Here is a 15,856-nt window from a genome sequence, read left to right on the forward strand (position 1 = left end):
TGGTAGGAACAATTTTGGTAAAAACGCGTATAGAGGAAAATTTAATCCTAGGCCTTATCCTAGTAATCCCTCTAATAATTATGGTAATTCCTATAAAAATTCTTATGGAAATTATAATAAGATGCCCTCTGATTTTGAGTCAAATATTAAAGAATTTATTACTTCGCAAAAGAATTTTAATGCTATGATTGAAGAAAAATTGCTTAAGATTGATGATTTGGCTAGGAATGTTGATAGAATTTCTCTTGATGTTGATTCTTTGAAACTTAGATCTATTCCACCTAAGCATGATATCAATGAGTCTCTCAAAGCCATGAGAATTTCCATTGATGAGTGCAAAGAAAGAACCGCTAGGATGCGTGCTAAGAAAGATGCCTTTATAAGAGCGTGTTCTTCTACTTCCTATGAAAATAATGATGAAGAACTAAAAGTTATTGATGTGTCCCCTATTAAATCTTTGTTTTTCAATATGAATCTTGATAATGATGGGACTGAATATGATCCACCTTTACCTAGAAGGAGTTCCAAGAATTCAGAATTTGTTGATCTTGATGCTAAAATTGATAAAAGTGGGATTGAAGAAATTAAAACCCTAGATGTTGCTAAACCCACTATTATGGATTTCAAGGGATTTAACTATGAAGATTGCTCTTTGATTTATTGTATTTCCTTGTTGCAATCTGTGCTAAATTCTCCTCATGCTTATAGTCAAAATAAAGCGTTTACTAAACATATCGTTGATGCCTTGATGCAATCTTATGAAGAAAAACTTGAATTGGAAGTTTCTATCCCTAGAAAACTTTATGATGAGTGGGAACCAACTATTAAAATTAAAATTAAAGATCACGAATGATATGCTTTATGTGATTTGGGTGCTAGTGTTTCCATGATTCCAAAGACTTTGTGTGATTTGTTAGGTTTCCGTGATTTTGATGATTGCTCTCTAAACTTGCACCTTGCGGATTCCACTATTAAGGAACCTATGGGAAGAATTAATGATGTTATTATTGTTGCAAATAGGAATTATGTGCCCATAGATTTTATTGTTCTTGACATAGATTGCAATCCTTCATGTCCTATTATTCTTGGTAGACCTTTCCTTAGAACGATTGGTGCAATTATTGATATGAAGGAAGGAAATATTAGATTCCAATTTCCATTAAGGAAAGGCATGGAACACTTTCCTAGAAATAAAATTAAATTACCTTATGAATCTATTATGAGAGCCACTTATGGATTGCCTACCAAAGATGGCAATACCTAGATCTATTCTTGCTTGTTATGCCTAGCTAGGGGCGTTAAATGATAGCGCTTGTTGGGAGGCAACCCAATTTTATTTTTATTCCTTTCTTTTTGTTCCTGTTTATTAATAAATAATTTATTTAGCCTCTGTTTTGGTTGTGTTTTTTGTGTTTAATTAGTGTTTGTGCCAAGTAGAACCGTTGGGAAGACTTGGGGAAAGTCTTGTTGAACTTGCTGTAAAAAAACAGAAAATTTAGCGCTCACGAGAACTACTATCATTTTTATTTGGAGAGTGATATTTAGTTAATTATTTTTGAAGATAATTAATAGATAAATTCCTCACGCCCAGCAATTTATTTTAGAATTTTTGGGGTCCCATATCTTCCGCTAGCTACAGATTACTACAGACTGTTCTGTTTTTGACAGATTATGTTTTTCGTGTGTTGTTTGCTTATTTTGATGAATCTATGGCTAGAAAAATAGTGTATAAACCATATAGAAGTTTGAATACAGTAGGTATAACACCAATATAAATAAAGAATGAGTTCATTACAGTAACTTGAAGTGGTCTTTTGTTTTCTTTCGCTAACGGAGCTCACGAGATTTTCTACTTTAAGTTTTGTGTTGTGAAGTTTTCAAGTTTTGGGTAAAGATTTGATGGATTATGAAACAAGGAGTGGCAAGAGCCTAAGCTTGGGGATGCCCATGGAACCCCCAAGATAATCTAAGGACACCTAAAAGCCAAAGCTTGGGGATGCCCCGGAAGGCATCCCCTCTTTCGTCTACTTCTATCGGTAACTTTACTTGGAGCTATATTTTTATTTACCACATGATATGTGTTTTGCTTGGAGCGTCTTGTATTATTTGAGTCTTTGCTTGTTAGTTTACCACAATCATCCTTGCTGTACACATATTTTGAGAGAGCCATACATGTTTTGGAATTTGTTAGAATACTCTATGTGCTTCGCTTATATCTTTTGAGTTATATAATTTTGCTGTAGTACTTCACTTATATCTTTTAGAGCACCGTGGTGGATTTGTTTTATAGAAACTATTGATCTCTCATGCTTCACTTAGATCATTTTGAGAGTCTTAATAGCATGGTAATTTGCTTAATCCTAATATGCTAGGTATTCAAGATTAGTTAAATTTTCTTAATAGTGTTTTGAATACTAAGAGAAGTTTGATGCTTGATGATTGTTTTGAGATATGGAGGTAATAATATCAAAGTTGTGCTAGTTGAGTAGTTGTGAAATTGAGAAATACTTGTGTTGAGGTTTGCAAGTCCTGTAGCATGCACGTATGGTAAACGTTATGCAACAAATTTGAAACATGAGGTGTTATTTTATTGTCTTCCTTATGAGTGGCGGTCGGGGACGAGCGATGGTCTTTTCCTACCAATCTATCCCCCTAGGAGCATGCGCGTAGTACCGAGGTGTTTGATGACTTGTAGATTTTTGCAATAAGTATGTGAGTTCTTTATGACTAATGTTGAGTCCATAGATTATACGCACTCTCACCCTTCCATCCTTGCTAGCCTCTTCGGTACCGTGCATTGCCCTTTCTCACATTGAGAGTTGGCGCAAACTTCGCCGGTGCATCCAAATCTCGTGATATGATATGCTCTTTCACACATAAACCTCCTTATATCTTCCTCAAAACAGCCACCATACCTACCTATTATGGCATTTCCATAGCCATTCCGAGATATATTGCCATGCAACTTTCCATCATTCCGTTCATCATGACACATTCATCAATGTCATATTGCTTACCATGATCATGTAGTTGACATAGTATTTGTGGCAAAGCCACCATTCATAATTCTTTCATACATGTCACTCTTGGTTCATTGCATATCCCGGTACACCGCCGGAGGCATTCATATAGAGTCATCTTTTGTTCTAGTATCGAGTTGTAATCATTGAGTTGTAAATAAATGGAAGTGTGATGATCATCATTTTCTAGATCATTGTCCCAAGTGAGGAATATAAAAAAGAAGAAGAGAAAGTCCATAAAAAGGAGAAGGCCCCCCAAAAAAGAGAAAGGCCATAAAAAAGAAAATGCCATAAAAAATGAGATAAAAAGAGAGAAGGGGCAATGTTACTATCCTTTGTCACACTTGTGCTTCAAAGTAGCACCATAATCTTCATGATAGAGAGTCTCTTGTTTTGTCACTTTCATATACTAGTGGGAATTTTCATTATAGAACTTGGCCTGTATATTCCAACAATGGGCCTCCTCAAGTGCCCTAGGTCTTCGTGAGCAAGCAAGTTGGATGCACACCCACTAGTTTTTTGTTGAGCTTTCATACATTTATAGCTCTAGTGCATCCGTTGCATGGCAATCCCTACTCCTTGCATTAACATCAATCGGTGGGCATCTCCATAGCCCATTGATTAGCCTCGTTGATGTGAGACTTTCTCCTCTTTTGTCTTCTCCACATAACCCCCTCATTATATTCTATTCCACCTATAGTGCTATGTCCATGGCTCGCGCTCATATATTGCGTGAAAGTTTATAGGTTTGAGATTACTAAAGTATGAAATAATTGATTGGCTTGTCATCGGGGTTGTGCATGATGAGAGCATTCTTGTGTGACAAAAATGAAACATGACTAAACCATATGATTTTGTAGGGATGAACTTTCTTTGGCCATGTTATTTTGAGAAGACATAATTGCTTAGTTAGTATGCTTGAAGTATTATTATTTTTATGTCAATATGAACTTTTGTCTTGAATCTTTTGGATCTGAATATTCATACCACAATTAAGAAGAATTACATTAAAATTATGCCAAGTAGCACTCCGCATAAAAAAAATCTGTTTTTATCATTTACCTACTCGAGGACGAGCAGGAATTAAGCTTGGGGATGCTTGATACGTCTCCAACGTATCTATAATTTTTTACTGCTCCATGCTATATTATCTACAGTTTTAGACATTATTGGGCTTTATTATCCACTTTTATATTATTTTTGGGACTAACCTATTAACCGGAGGCCCAGCCCAGAATTGTTGTTTTTTGCCTGTTTTAGGGTTTCGAAGAAAAGGTATATCAAACGGAGTCCAAACGGAATGAAACCTTCGGGAACGTGATTTTCTCAATAGATAAGACCCGGGAGACTTGGACCCTATGCCAAGGCACGTAACAGGAGGCCACGAGGTAGGGGGGCGCGCCCTACCCTACCAAGCGCGCCCCCACCCTTGTGGGCCCCCTGTTGCTCCACCGACGTACTTCTTCCTCCTATATATATCAACGTACCCCCAAATGATCAGAACAAGATCCAAAACCCTAATTCCACCTCCGTAACTTTCTGTATCCACTAGATCCCATTTTGGGGCCTGTTCCGGAGCTCCGCCGGAGGGGGCATCGATCACGGAGGGCTTCTACATCAACACCATAGCCCCTCCTATGAAGTGTGAGTAGTTCACCTTAGACCTACGGGTCCATAGTTAGTAGCTAGATGGCTTCTTCTCTCTTTTTGGTTCTCAATACAATGTTCTCCCCCTCTCTTGTGGAGATCTATTCGATGTAATCTTCTTTTTGCAGTGTGTTTGTTGAGATTGATGAATTGTGGGTTTATGATCAAGTCTATCTATGAACAATATTTGAATCTTCTCTGAATTCTTTTATGTATGATTGGTTATCTTTGCAAGTCTCTTTGAATAATCTGTTTGGTTTGGCCTACTAGATTGATCTTTCTTGCAATGGGAGAAGTGCTTAGCTTTGGGTTCAATCTTGTGGTGTCCTTTCCCGGTGACAGTAAGGGCAGCAAGGCACGTATTGTATTGTTTCCATCGAGGATAACAAGATGGGGTTTTCTTCATATTGCATGAGTTTATCCCTCTACATCATGTCATCTTGCTTAAGGCGTTACTCTGTTTTTAACTTAATACTCGAGATGCATGCTGGATAGCGGTCGATGAGTGGAGTAATAGTAGTAGATGCAGGCAGGAGTCGGTCTACTTGTCTCGGACGTGATGCCTATATACATGATCATGCCTAGATATTCTCATAATTATGCTCAGTTCTGTCAATTGCTCAACAGTAATTTGTTCACCCACCGTAGAATACTTATGCTCTCGAGAGAAGCCACTAGTGAAACCTAAGGCCCCCGGGTCTATCTTTATCATATTGTTCTCCTACTACTTTGCTATTTACTTTGCCTTTATTTTAATTTGCATCTTTATCATAAAAACACCAAAAATATTATCTTTATCATATCTATCAGATCTCACTCTCGTAAGTGGCCTCATAGGGATTGACAACCCCTATTTGCGTTGGTTGCGAGGATTTATTTGTTTTGTGCAGGTACGAGGGACTCACGCGTAGCCTCCTACTGGATTGATACCTTGGTTCTCAAAAACTGAGGGAAATACTTATGCTACTTTGCTGCATCATCCCTTCCTCTTCGCGGGAAACCAACACAGTGCTTAAGAGGTAGCAGAAAGCTCCCAACAAGCAAAAGAAGAACATGAAACATTTTTGGGTTTTGTTTTTAATTACTACTACAAGCATGGAAATTAAACTGATTAAAAGCTACAACTATTTTTTTGTTTTTCTTAAGGTTTATTAAACACACAAGAAGATAGCATAAAAAGGAAATTAAACTAGCATGGATGGTACAATGAAAGAGTATGAGCACCGACATCTAGCAATGAGTGTGTGAACATAAATGTAATGTCGGTGGGAAATACGTACTCCCCCAAGCTTAGGCTTTTGGCCTAAGTTGGTCTATGGCCACGGCTGGCCTGGCGGATATCCATAATAGTAGTTGGGGTCGTACTAAGATGAAGAAGAGGAAGACTCCGATTGTCACTGGCTGACAATCATCTCCGGATCCCACTGGTAATTAGACTGTCGTGGAGGATCAACTTGTGGTTCCGGCTTTGGCTCCACGCCTAGTGCAGGGTTCCGGTAGGCGTGAATAGCCTTCAACGGAACAAAGTACGTGCCTGAAGATAAATCAAACAAAGAAGGAGCAGGCAGGGTAATAGTCTCCGGATGATGTTTATTAAAGAACAATTGGTATTTAAGCTCTCCTTCCCTTTTCTTAACAATAAAATCATGTGCCACCATACTTTTATAATCTAGATAAACACGAGGCAGCACCTTTTCTTCCTTCTCAAAATGCCTAACGGGTATGTTAAAATGTGCAGCTAGGCGTGAAGCATAGATGCCTCCAAAGATGGGGCCCTTGGTACGGTTCAGACTTAACAGTTTGGCAGTAATACCGCCCATACTAAAAGTGTTATCACTGTATAAACCGTGGAGCAGAATGATAATATCAGGGATACTAAGGTTTCCATAGTTTCTGCGACCAATTAAGCAACGACTAGCAAATAATGCAAAGTAACGTAAAACAGGAAAAATGTATGCTAGTGATTCGTGCATCAGAAACCTTCCTTGTTTCCCCTACAGTGATAGTATCAATAAACCCCTCCACATCGTCGCGGTGTGGTTCTTCTGTCTTGCCCTCAAAAGGGACTAAACAAATCCGACAAAAATCATAAAGTGACATCTCCTTATGCTCATCATATAAATGAAACTCCACCATAGGTGGCGAGTTCCTAGAATGGAAATGAAAGTTTTGCACAAAGGTATTTGTGAGTAAGAGATACTGATCGCATTGGTCGTGGAGGAAAGCGGTGAGGCCTGCATTCTTAGCCAACTCATGAAAATCTTCATAAATACCGGCTGCTCTCAAGAAATCCTCGGAAGGCCATTCACACGCCCGAACCTCCGTGGTGCGCGGAAAATTATACTTAGGCTTCGGTGCCTTTTCCTTCGATGGCTCGATGAGCCCCTCAATAGTCTCCTCATCATTTTCTGAAAAATTCAGAAATTTTTAGTAACATCAAAATAAAAGTAAATCAAACTCAATAATATTGATAGCAACTACTCCTACAAGTGCCTAGGGGCTATATCATGCATTAAAACTACTTTTGACCATATAAATTTGACATGCAAGCTCAAGAACAGGGTCACCAAGGAACAATCTCCCCAAGCAGTTTTGTGAGAGGTGCTTTGAGCAAGGAGATCGAAAATGGCAGCAAAACGAGCTTGGACTCGGGTTTGAGATGGTTATTCGTGTTTGTGGGAGGAAGAAGAAGTGTATGTGTGAAAGGATAAGTGGAGGAGGGCCACCGTGGGCCCACGAGGCAGGGGGCGTGCCTAGGGGGTAGGGCGCACCCTGCACCCTCGTGGGCAGGTGGTTGCCCCCCCTGCTGTGTTCTCAGTGCCAAATATTCTCAAATATTCTAGAAAAAATCATATTTAAATTTCAGGGCATTTGGAGAACTTTTATTTCCGGGGTATTTTTATATTGCACGGATAATCAGATAACAGACAGAAAATATTAATTTTTTATTTTATTTAATATATATAACAGAAAGTAAAAGTGGGGCATAGAAGGTTGTGCCTTCTAGTTTCATCCATCTCACGATCATCAAAAGGAATCCACTAACAAGGTTGATCAAGTCTTGTTAACGAACTCATTCCGAATAACATGGAACCGGAGAAATTTCGAATAACACTATGTTACCTCAACGGGGATATGCACATCCCCAATAATAAGAATATCATATTTCTTCTTGACAGTAGGAAGAGGAAATTCAAAACCTCCAAATATAATCGATGGAATTTTCCCAATAGAGTTGATACTATGAACTTGAGGTTGTTTCCTCGGAAAGTGTACCGTATGCTCATTGCTATTAACATGAAAATGAAGGAAATATGCCCTAGAGGCAATAATAAAGTTATTATTTATTTCCTTATATCATGATAAATGTTTATTATTCATGCTAGAATTGTATTAACCGGAAACATAATACATGTGTGAATACATAGACAAACAAAGCGTCACTAGTATGCCTCTACTTGACTAGCTCGTTAATCAAAGATGGTTATGTTTCCTAACCATGAACAATGAGTTGTTATTTGATTAACGGGATCACATCATTAAGTGAATGATCTGATTGACATGACCCATTCCATTAGCTTATCACCCGATCGTTTAGTATGTTGCTATTGCTTTCTTCATGACTTATACATGTTCCTATGACTATGAGATTATGCAACTCCCGTTTGCCGGAGGAACACTTTGTGTGCTACCAAATGTCACAACGTAACTGGGTGATTATAAAGGAGCTCTACAGGTGTCTCCAAAGGTACATGTTGGGTTGGCGTATTTCGAGATTAGGATTTGTCACTCCGATTGTCGAAGAGGTATCTCTGGGCCCTCTCGGTAATGCACATCACTTAAGCCTTGCAAGCATTGCAACTAATGAGTTAGTTGCGGGATGATGTATTACATAACGAGTAAAGAGACTTGCCGGTAACGAGATTGAACTAGGTATTGGAATACCGACGATTGAATCTCGGGCAAGTAACATACCGATGACAAAGGGAACAACGTATGTTGTTATGTGGTCTGACCGATAAAAGATCTTCGTAGAATATGTAGGAGCCAATATGAGCATCCAGGTTCCGCTATTGGTTATTGACCTGAGACGTGTCTCGGTCATGTCTACAATGTTCTCGAACCCGTAGGGTCTGCACGCTTAAGGTTACGATGACAGTTATATTATGAGTTTATGCATTTTGATGTACCAAAGGTTGTTCGGAGTCCCAGATGTGATCACGGACATGACGAGGAGTCTCGAAATGGTCGAGACATAAAGATTGATATATTGGAAGCCTATGTTTGGATATCGGAAGTGTTCCGGGTGAAATCGGGATTTTACCGGAGTACCGGGAGGTTACCGGAACCCCCCGGGAGCTATATGGGCCATAGTGGGCCTTAGTGGAAAAGAGAAGAGGCAGCCCAACATGGGCCGCGCGCCCCTCCCCTCCCTTGGTCCGAATAGGACAAGGAGAGGGGGCCGGCCCCTCTCTCTCCTTTCCCCCCTCCGCGAATCCTATTCCAACTAGGATTGGGGAGGGGGGGAATCCTACTCCCAGAGGGAGTAGGACTCTCCTGGCGCGCCTCTCCATGGCCGGCCGCACCCCCCTCCCTTAGTCCTTTATATACGGAGGCAGGGACACCCCAGAAACACACAAGTTGATCCACGTGATCATATTCTTAGCCGTGTGCGGTGCCCCCTTCCACCATAGTCCTCGATAATATTGTAGCGGAGTTTAGGCGAAGCCCTGCTACAGTAGTACATCAAGATCATCACCACGCCATCGTGCTGACGGAACTCTTCCCCTACACTTTGCTGGATAGGAGTCCAGGGATCGTCATCAAGCTGAACGTGTGCTAGAACTCGGAGGTGCCGTAGTTTCGGTGCTTGATCGGTCGGGCCGTGGAGACATACGACTACATCAACCAAACACTTCCGTTGTCGATCTACAAGGTACGTAGATCACACTCTCCCCTCGTTGCTATGCATCACCATGATCTTGCGTGTGCGTAGGAAATTTTTTGAAATTACTATGTTCCCCAACAGTGGTATCAGAGCCTAGGTTTTATATGTTGATGTTATATGCACGAGTAGAACACAAGTGAGTTGTGGGCGATATAAGTCATACTACTTACCAACATGTCATACTTTGGTTCGGCGGTATTGTTGGATGAAGCGGCCCGGACCGACATTACACGTACGCTTACGCGAGACCGGTTCTCCCGACGTGCTTTGCACAGAGGTGGCTTGCGGGTGACAGTTTCTCCAACTTTAGTTGAATCGAGTGTGGCTACGCCCGGTCCTTGCGAAGGTTAAAACAACACCAACTTGACAAACTATCGTTGTGGTTTTTATGCGTAGGTAAGATTAGTTCTTACTTAAGCCCGTAGCAGCCACGTAAAACTTGCAACAACAAAGTAGAGGACATCTAACTTGTTTTTGCAGGGCATGTTGTGATGTGATATGGTCAAGACATGATGCTGATTTTTATTGTATGAAATGATCATGTTTTGTAACCGAGTTATCGGCAACTGGCAGGAGCCATATGGTTGTCGTTTTATTGTATGCAATGCAATCGCGATGTAATGCTTTACTTTATCACTAAATGGTAGCGATTGTCGTGGAAGCACAAGCTTGGCGAGACGACAACGATGCTACGATGGAGATCAAGGTGTCGCGCCGGTGACGATGGTGATCACGACGGTGCTTCGGAGATGGAGATCACAAGCACAAGATGATGATGGCCATATCATATCACTTATATTGATTGCATGTGATGTTTATCTTTTATGCATCTTATCTTGCTTTGATTGACGGTAGCATTATAAGATGATCTCTCACTAAATTATCAAGAAGTGTTCTCCCTGAGTATGCACCGCTGTGAAAGTTCTTCGTGCTGAGACACCACGTGATGATCGGGTGTGATAGGCTCTACGTTCAAATACAACGGGTGCAAAACAGTTGCACACGCGGAATACTCAGGTTATACTTGACGAGCCAAGCATATACAGATATGGCCTCGGAACACGGAGACCGAAAGGTCGAGCGTGAATCATATAGTAGATATGATCAACATAATGATGTTCACCAATGAAACTACTCCATCTCACGTGATGATCGGACATGGTTTAGTTGATTTGGATCACGTAATCACTTAGAGGATTAGAGGGATGTCTATCTAAGTGGGAGTTCTTTAAGTAAATTAACTGAACTTAAATTTATCATGAAACTTAGTACCTGATAAGTATCTTGCTTCTTTATGCTTGTTTGTAGATAGATGGCTCATGCTGTTGTTCCGTTGAATTTGAATGCGTTCCTTGAAAAAGCAAAGTTGAAAGATGATGGTAGCAATTACACGGACTGGGTCCGTAACTTGAGGATTATCCTCATTGCTGCACAGAAGAATTACATCTTGGAAGCACCGCTGGGTGCCAGGCCTGCTGCAGGAGCAACGCCGGATGTTATGAACGTCTGGCGGAGCAAAGCTGATGACTAGTCAATAGTTCAGTGTGCCATGCTTTACGGCTTAGAATCGGGACTTCAACGACGTTTTGAACGTCATGGAGCATATGAGATGTTCCAAGAGTTAAGTTAATATTTCAAGCAAATGCCCGGATTGAGAGATATGAAGTCTCCAATAAGTTCTATAGCAGTAAGATGGAGGAGAACAGTTCTGTCAGTGAGCATATACTCAAAATGTCTGGGTATAATAATCACTTGATTCAATTGGGAGTTAATCTTCCAGATGATTGCGTCATTGACAGAATTCTCCAATCACTTCCACCAAGCTACAAGACCTTCGTGATGAACTATAATATGCAAGGGATGAATAAGACTATTCCCGAGCTCTTCGCAATGCTGAAAGCTGCGGAGGTAGAAATCAAGAAGGAGCATCAAGTGTTGATGGTCAACAAGACCACTAGTTTCAAGAAAAAGGGCAAAGGGAAGAAGAAGGGAAACTTCAAAAAGAACGGCAAGCAAGTTGCTACTCAAGAGAAGAAACCCAAACCTGGACCTAAGCCTAAAACTGAGTGCTTCTATTGCAAGCAGACTGGTCACTGGAAGCGGAACTGCCCCAAGTATTTGGCGAATAAGAAGGATGGCAAGGTGAACAAAGGTATATGTGATATACATGTTATTGATGTGTACCTTACTAATGCTCGCAGTAGCACCTGGGTATTTGATACTGGTTCTGTTGCTAATATTTGCAACTCGAAACAGGGACTACGGATTAAGCGAAGATTGGCTAAGGACGAGGTGACGATGCGCGTGGGGAACGGTTCCAAAGTCGATGTGATCGCAGTCGGCACGCTACCTCTACATCTACCTTCTGGATTAATATTAGACCTAAATAATTGTTATTTGGTGCCAGCGTTAAGCATGAACATTATATCTGGATCTTGTTTGATGCGAGACGGTTATTCATTTAAATCAGAGAATAATGGTTGTTCTATTTATATGAGTAATATCTTTTATGGTCATGCACCCTTGAAGAGTGGTCTATTCTTGTTGAATCTCGATAGTAGTAACACACATATTCATAATGTTGAAGCCAAAAGATGAAGAGTTGATAATGATAGTGCAACATATTTGTGGCACTGCCGTTTAGGTCATATCTGTGTAAAGCGCATGAAGAAACTCCATACTGATGGACTTTTGGAACCACTTGATTATGAATCACTTGGTACTTGCGAACCGTGCCTCATGGGCAAGATGACAAAAACACCGTTCTCCGGTACTATGGAGAGAGCAACAGATTTGTTGGAAATCGTACATACAGATGTATGTGGCCCGATGAATATTGAGGCTCGTGGCGGATATCGTTATTTTCTCACCTTCACAGATGACTTAAGCAGATATGGATATATCTGCTTAATGAAACATAAGTCTGAAACATTTGAAAAGTTCAAAAAATTTCAGAGTGAAGTTGAAAATCATCGTAACAAGCAAATAAAGTTTCTACGATCTGATCGTGGAGGAGAATATTTGAGTTACGAGTTTGGTGTACATTTGAAAAATTGTGGAATAGTTTCGCAACTCATGCCACCTGGAACACCACAGCGTAATGGTGTGTCCGAACGTTGTAATCGTACTTTACTAGATATGGTGCGATCTATGATGTCTCTTACTGATTTACCATTATCGTTTTGGGGATACGCTCTAGAGACGACCGCATTCACGTTAAATAGGGCACCATCAAAATCCATTGAGACGACGCCTTATGAACTGTGGTTTGGCAAGAAACCAAAGTTGTCGTTTCTGAAAGTTTGGGGCTGCGATACTTATGTGAAAAAGCTTCAACTTGATAAGCTCGAACCCAAATCGGAGAAATGTGTCTTCATAGGATATCCAAAGGAGACTATTGGATACACCTTCTATCACAGAACCGAAGGCAAGACTTTTGTTGCTAAGTTCGGAAACTTTCTAGAGAAGGAGTTTCTCTCGAAAGAAGTGAGTGGGAGGAAAGTAGAACTTGACGAGGTAACTGTACCTGCTCCCTTGTTGGAAAGTAGTACATCACAGAAAACTGTTTCTGTGACACCTACACCAGTTAGTGAGGAAGCTAATGATGATGATCATGAAACTTTAGAACAAGATACTACTGAACCTCGTAGATCAACCAGAATAAGATCCGCACCAGAGTGGTACGGTAATCCCGTTCTGGAAGTCATGCTACTAGATCATGATGAACCTACGAACTATGAAGAAGCGATGGTGAGCCCAGATTCCGAAAAGTGGCTTAAAGCCATGAAATCTGAGATGGGATCCATGTATAAGAACAAAGTATGGACTTTGGTTGACTTGCCCGATGATCAGCAAGCAATTGAGAATAAATGGATCTTCAAGAAGAAGACTGACGCTGACGGTAATATTACTGTCTACAAAGCTCGACTTGTCGCAAAAGGTTTTCGGCAAGTTTAAGGGATTGACTACGATGAGACCTTCTCACCCGTAGCGATGCTTAAGTCTGTCCGAATCATGTTAGCAATTGCCGCATTTTATGATTATGAAATTTGGCAGATGGATGTCAAAACTGCATTCCTGAATGGATTTCTGGAAGAAGAGTTGTATATGATGCAACCAGAAGGTTTTGTCGATCCAAAGGGAGCTAACAAAGTGTGCAAGCTCCAGCGATCCATTTATGGACTGGTGCAAGCCTCTCGGAGTTGGAATAAACGCTTTGATAGTGTGATCAAAGCATTTGGTTTTATACAGACTTTTGGAGAAGCCTGTATTTACAAGAAAGTGAGTGGGAGCTCTATGGCATTTCTGATATTATATGTAGATGACATATTAATAATTGGAAATGATATAGAATTTCTGGATAGCATAAAGGGATACTTGAATAAGAGTTTTTCAATGAAAGATCTCGGTGAAGCTGCTTACATATTAGGCATTAAGATCTATAGAGATAGATCAAGACGCTTAATTGGACTTTCACAAAGCACATACCTTGACAAAATTTTGAAGAAGTTCAAAATGGATCAAGCAAAGAAAGGCTTCTTGCCTGTGTTACAAGGTGTGAAGTTGAGTAAGACTCAATGCCCGACCACTGCAGAAGATAGAGAGAAAATGGAAGACGTTCCCTATGCTTCAACCATAGGATCTATCATGTATGCAATGCTGTGTACCAGACCTGATGTGTGCCTTGCTATAAGTCTAGCAGGGAGGTACCAAAGTAATCCAGGAGGGGATCACTGGACAGCGGTCAAGAACATCCTGAAATACCTGAAAAGGACTAAGGATATGTTTCTCATATATGGAGGTGACAAAGAGCTCATCGTAAAAGGTTACATTGATGCAAGCTTTGACACTGATCCGGACGATTCTAAATCACAAACAGGATACGTGTTTACATTAAACGGTGGAGCTGTCAATTGGTGCAGTTCTAAACAAAGCGTTGTAGCGGGATCTACATGTGAAGCGGAGTACATAGCTGCTTCGGAAGCAGCAAATGAAGGAGTCTGGATGAAGGAGTTCATATCCGATCTAGGTGTCATACCTAGTGCATCGGGTCCAATGAAAATCTTTTGTGACAATACAGGTGCAGTTGCCTTGGCAAAGGAATCCAGATTTCACAAGAGAACCAAACACATCAAGAGACGCTTCAATTCCATCCGGGATCTAGTTCAGGTGGGAGACATAGAGATTTGCAAGATACATACGGATCTGAATGTTGCAGACCCGTTGACTAAGCCTCTTCCACGAGCAAAACATGATCAACACCAAGGCTCCATGGGTGTTAGAATCATTACTGTGTAATCTAGATTATTGACTCTACTGCAAGTGGGAGACTGAAGGAAATATGCCCTAGAGGCAATAATAAAGTTATTATTTATTTCCTTATATCATGATAAATGTTTATTATTCATGCTAGAATTGTATTAACCGGAAACATAATACATGTGTGAATACATAGACAAACAAAGCGTCACTAGTATGCCTCTACTTGACTAGCTCGTTAATCAAAGATGGTTATGTTTCCTAACCATGAACAATGAGTTGTTATTTGATTAACGAGATCACATCATTAAGTGAATGATCTGATTGACATGACCCATTCCATTAGCTTAGCACCCGATCGTTTAGTATGTTGCTATTGCTTTCTTCATGACTTATACATGTTCCTATGACTATGAGATTATGCAACTCCCGTTTGCTGGAGGAACACTTTATGTGCTACCAAACGTCACAACGTAACTGGGTGATTATAAAGGAGCTCTACAGGTGTCTCCAAAGGTACATGTTGGGTTGGCGTATTTTGAGATTAGGATTTGTCACTCCGATTGTCGGAGAGGTATCTCTGGGCCCTCTCGGTAATGCACATCACTTAAGCCTTGCAAGCATTGCAACTAATGAGTTAGTTGCGGGATGATGTATTACATAACGAGTAAAGAGACTTGCCGGTAACGAGATTGAACTAGGTATTGGAATACCGACGATCGAATCTTGGGCAAGTAACATATCGATGACAAAGGGAACAACGTATGTTGTTATGCGGTCTGACCGATAAAAGATCTTCATAGAATATGTAGGAGCCAATATGAGCATCCAGGTTCCGCTATTGGTTATTGACCCGAGACGTGTCTCGGTCATGTCTACATTGTTCTCGAACCCGTAGGGTCCGCACGCTTAAGGTTACGATGACAGTTATATTATGAGTTTATGCATTTTGATGTACCAAAGGTTGTTCGGAGTCCCGGAT

The sequence above is a fragment of the Triticum aestivum genome, chromosome 2A (genome assembly GCF_018294505.1).
Source record: "Triticum aestivum cultivar Chinese Spring chromosome 2A, IWGSC CS RefSeq v2.1, whole genome shotgun sequence".
NCBI classification, from domain to species: Eukaryota; Viridiplantae; Streptophyta; class Magnoliopsida; order Poales; family Poaceae; genus Triticum; species Triticum aestivum.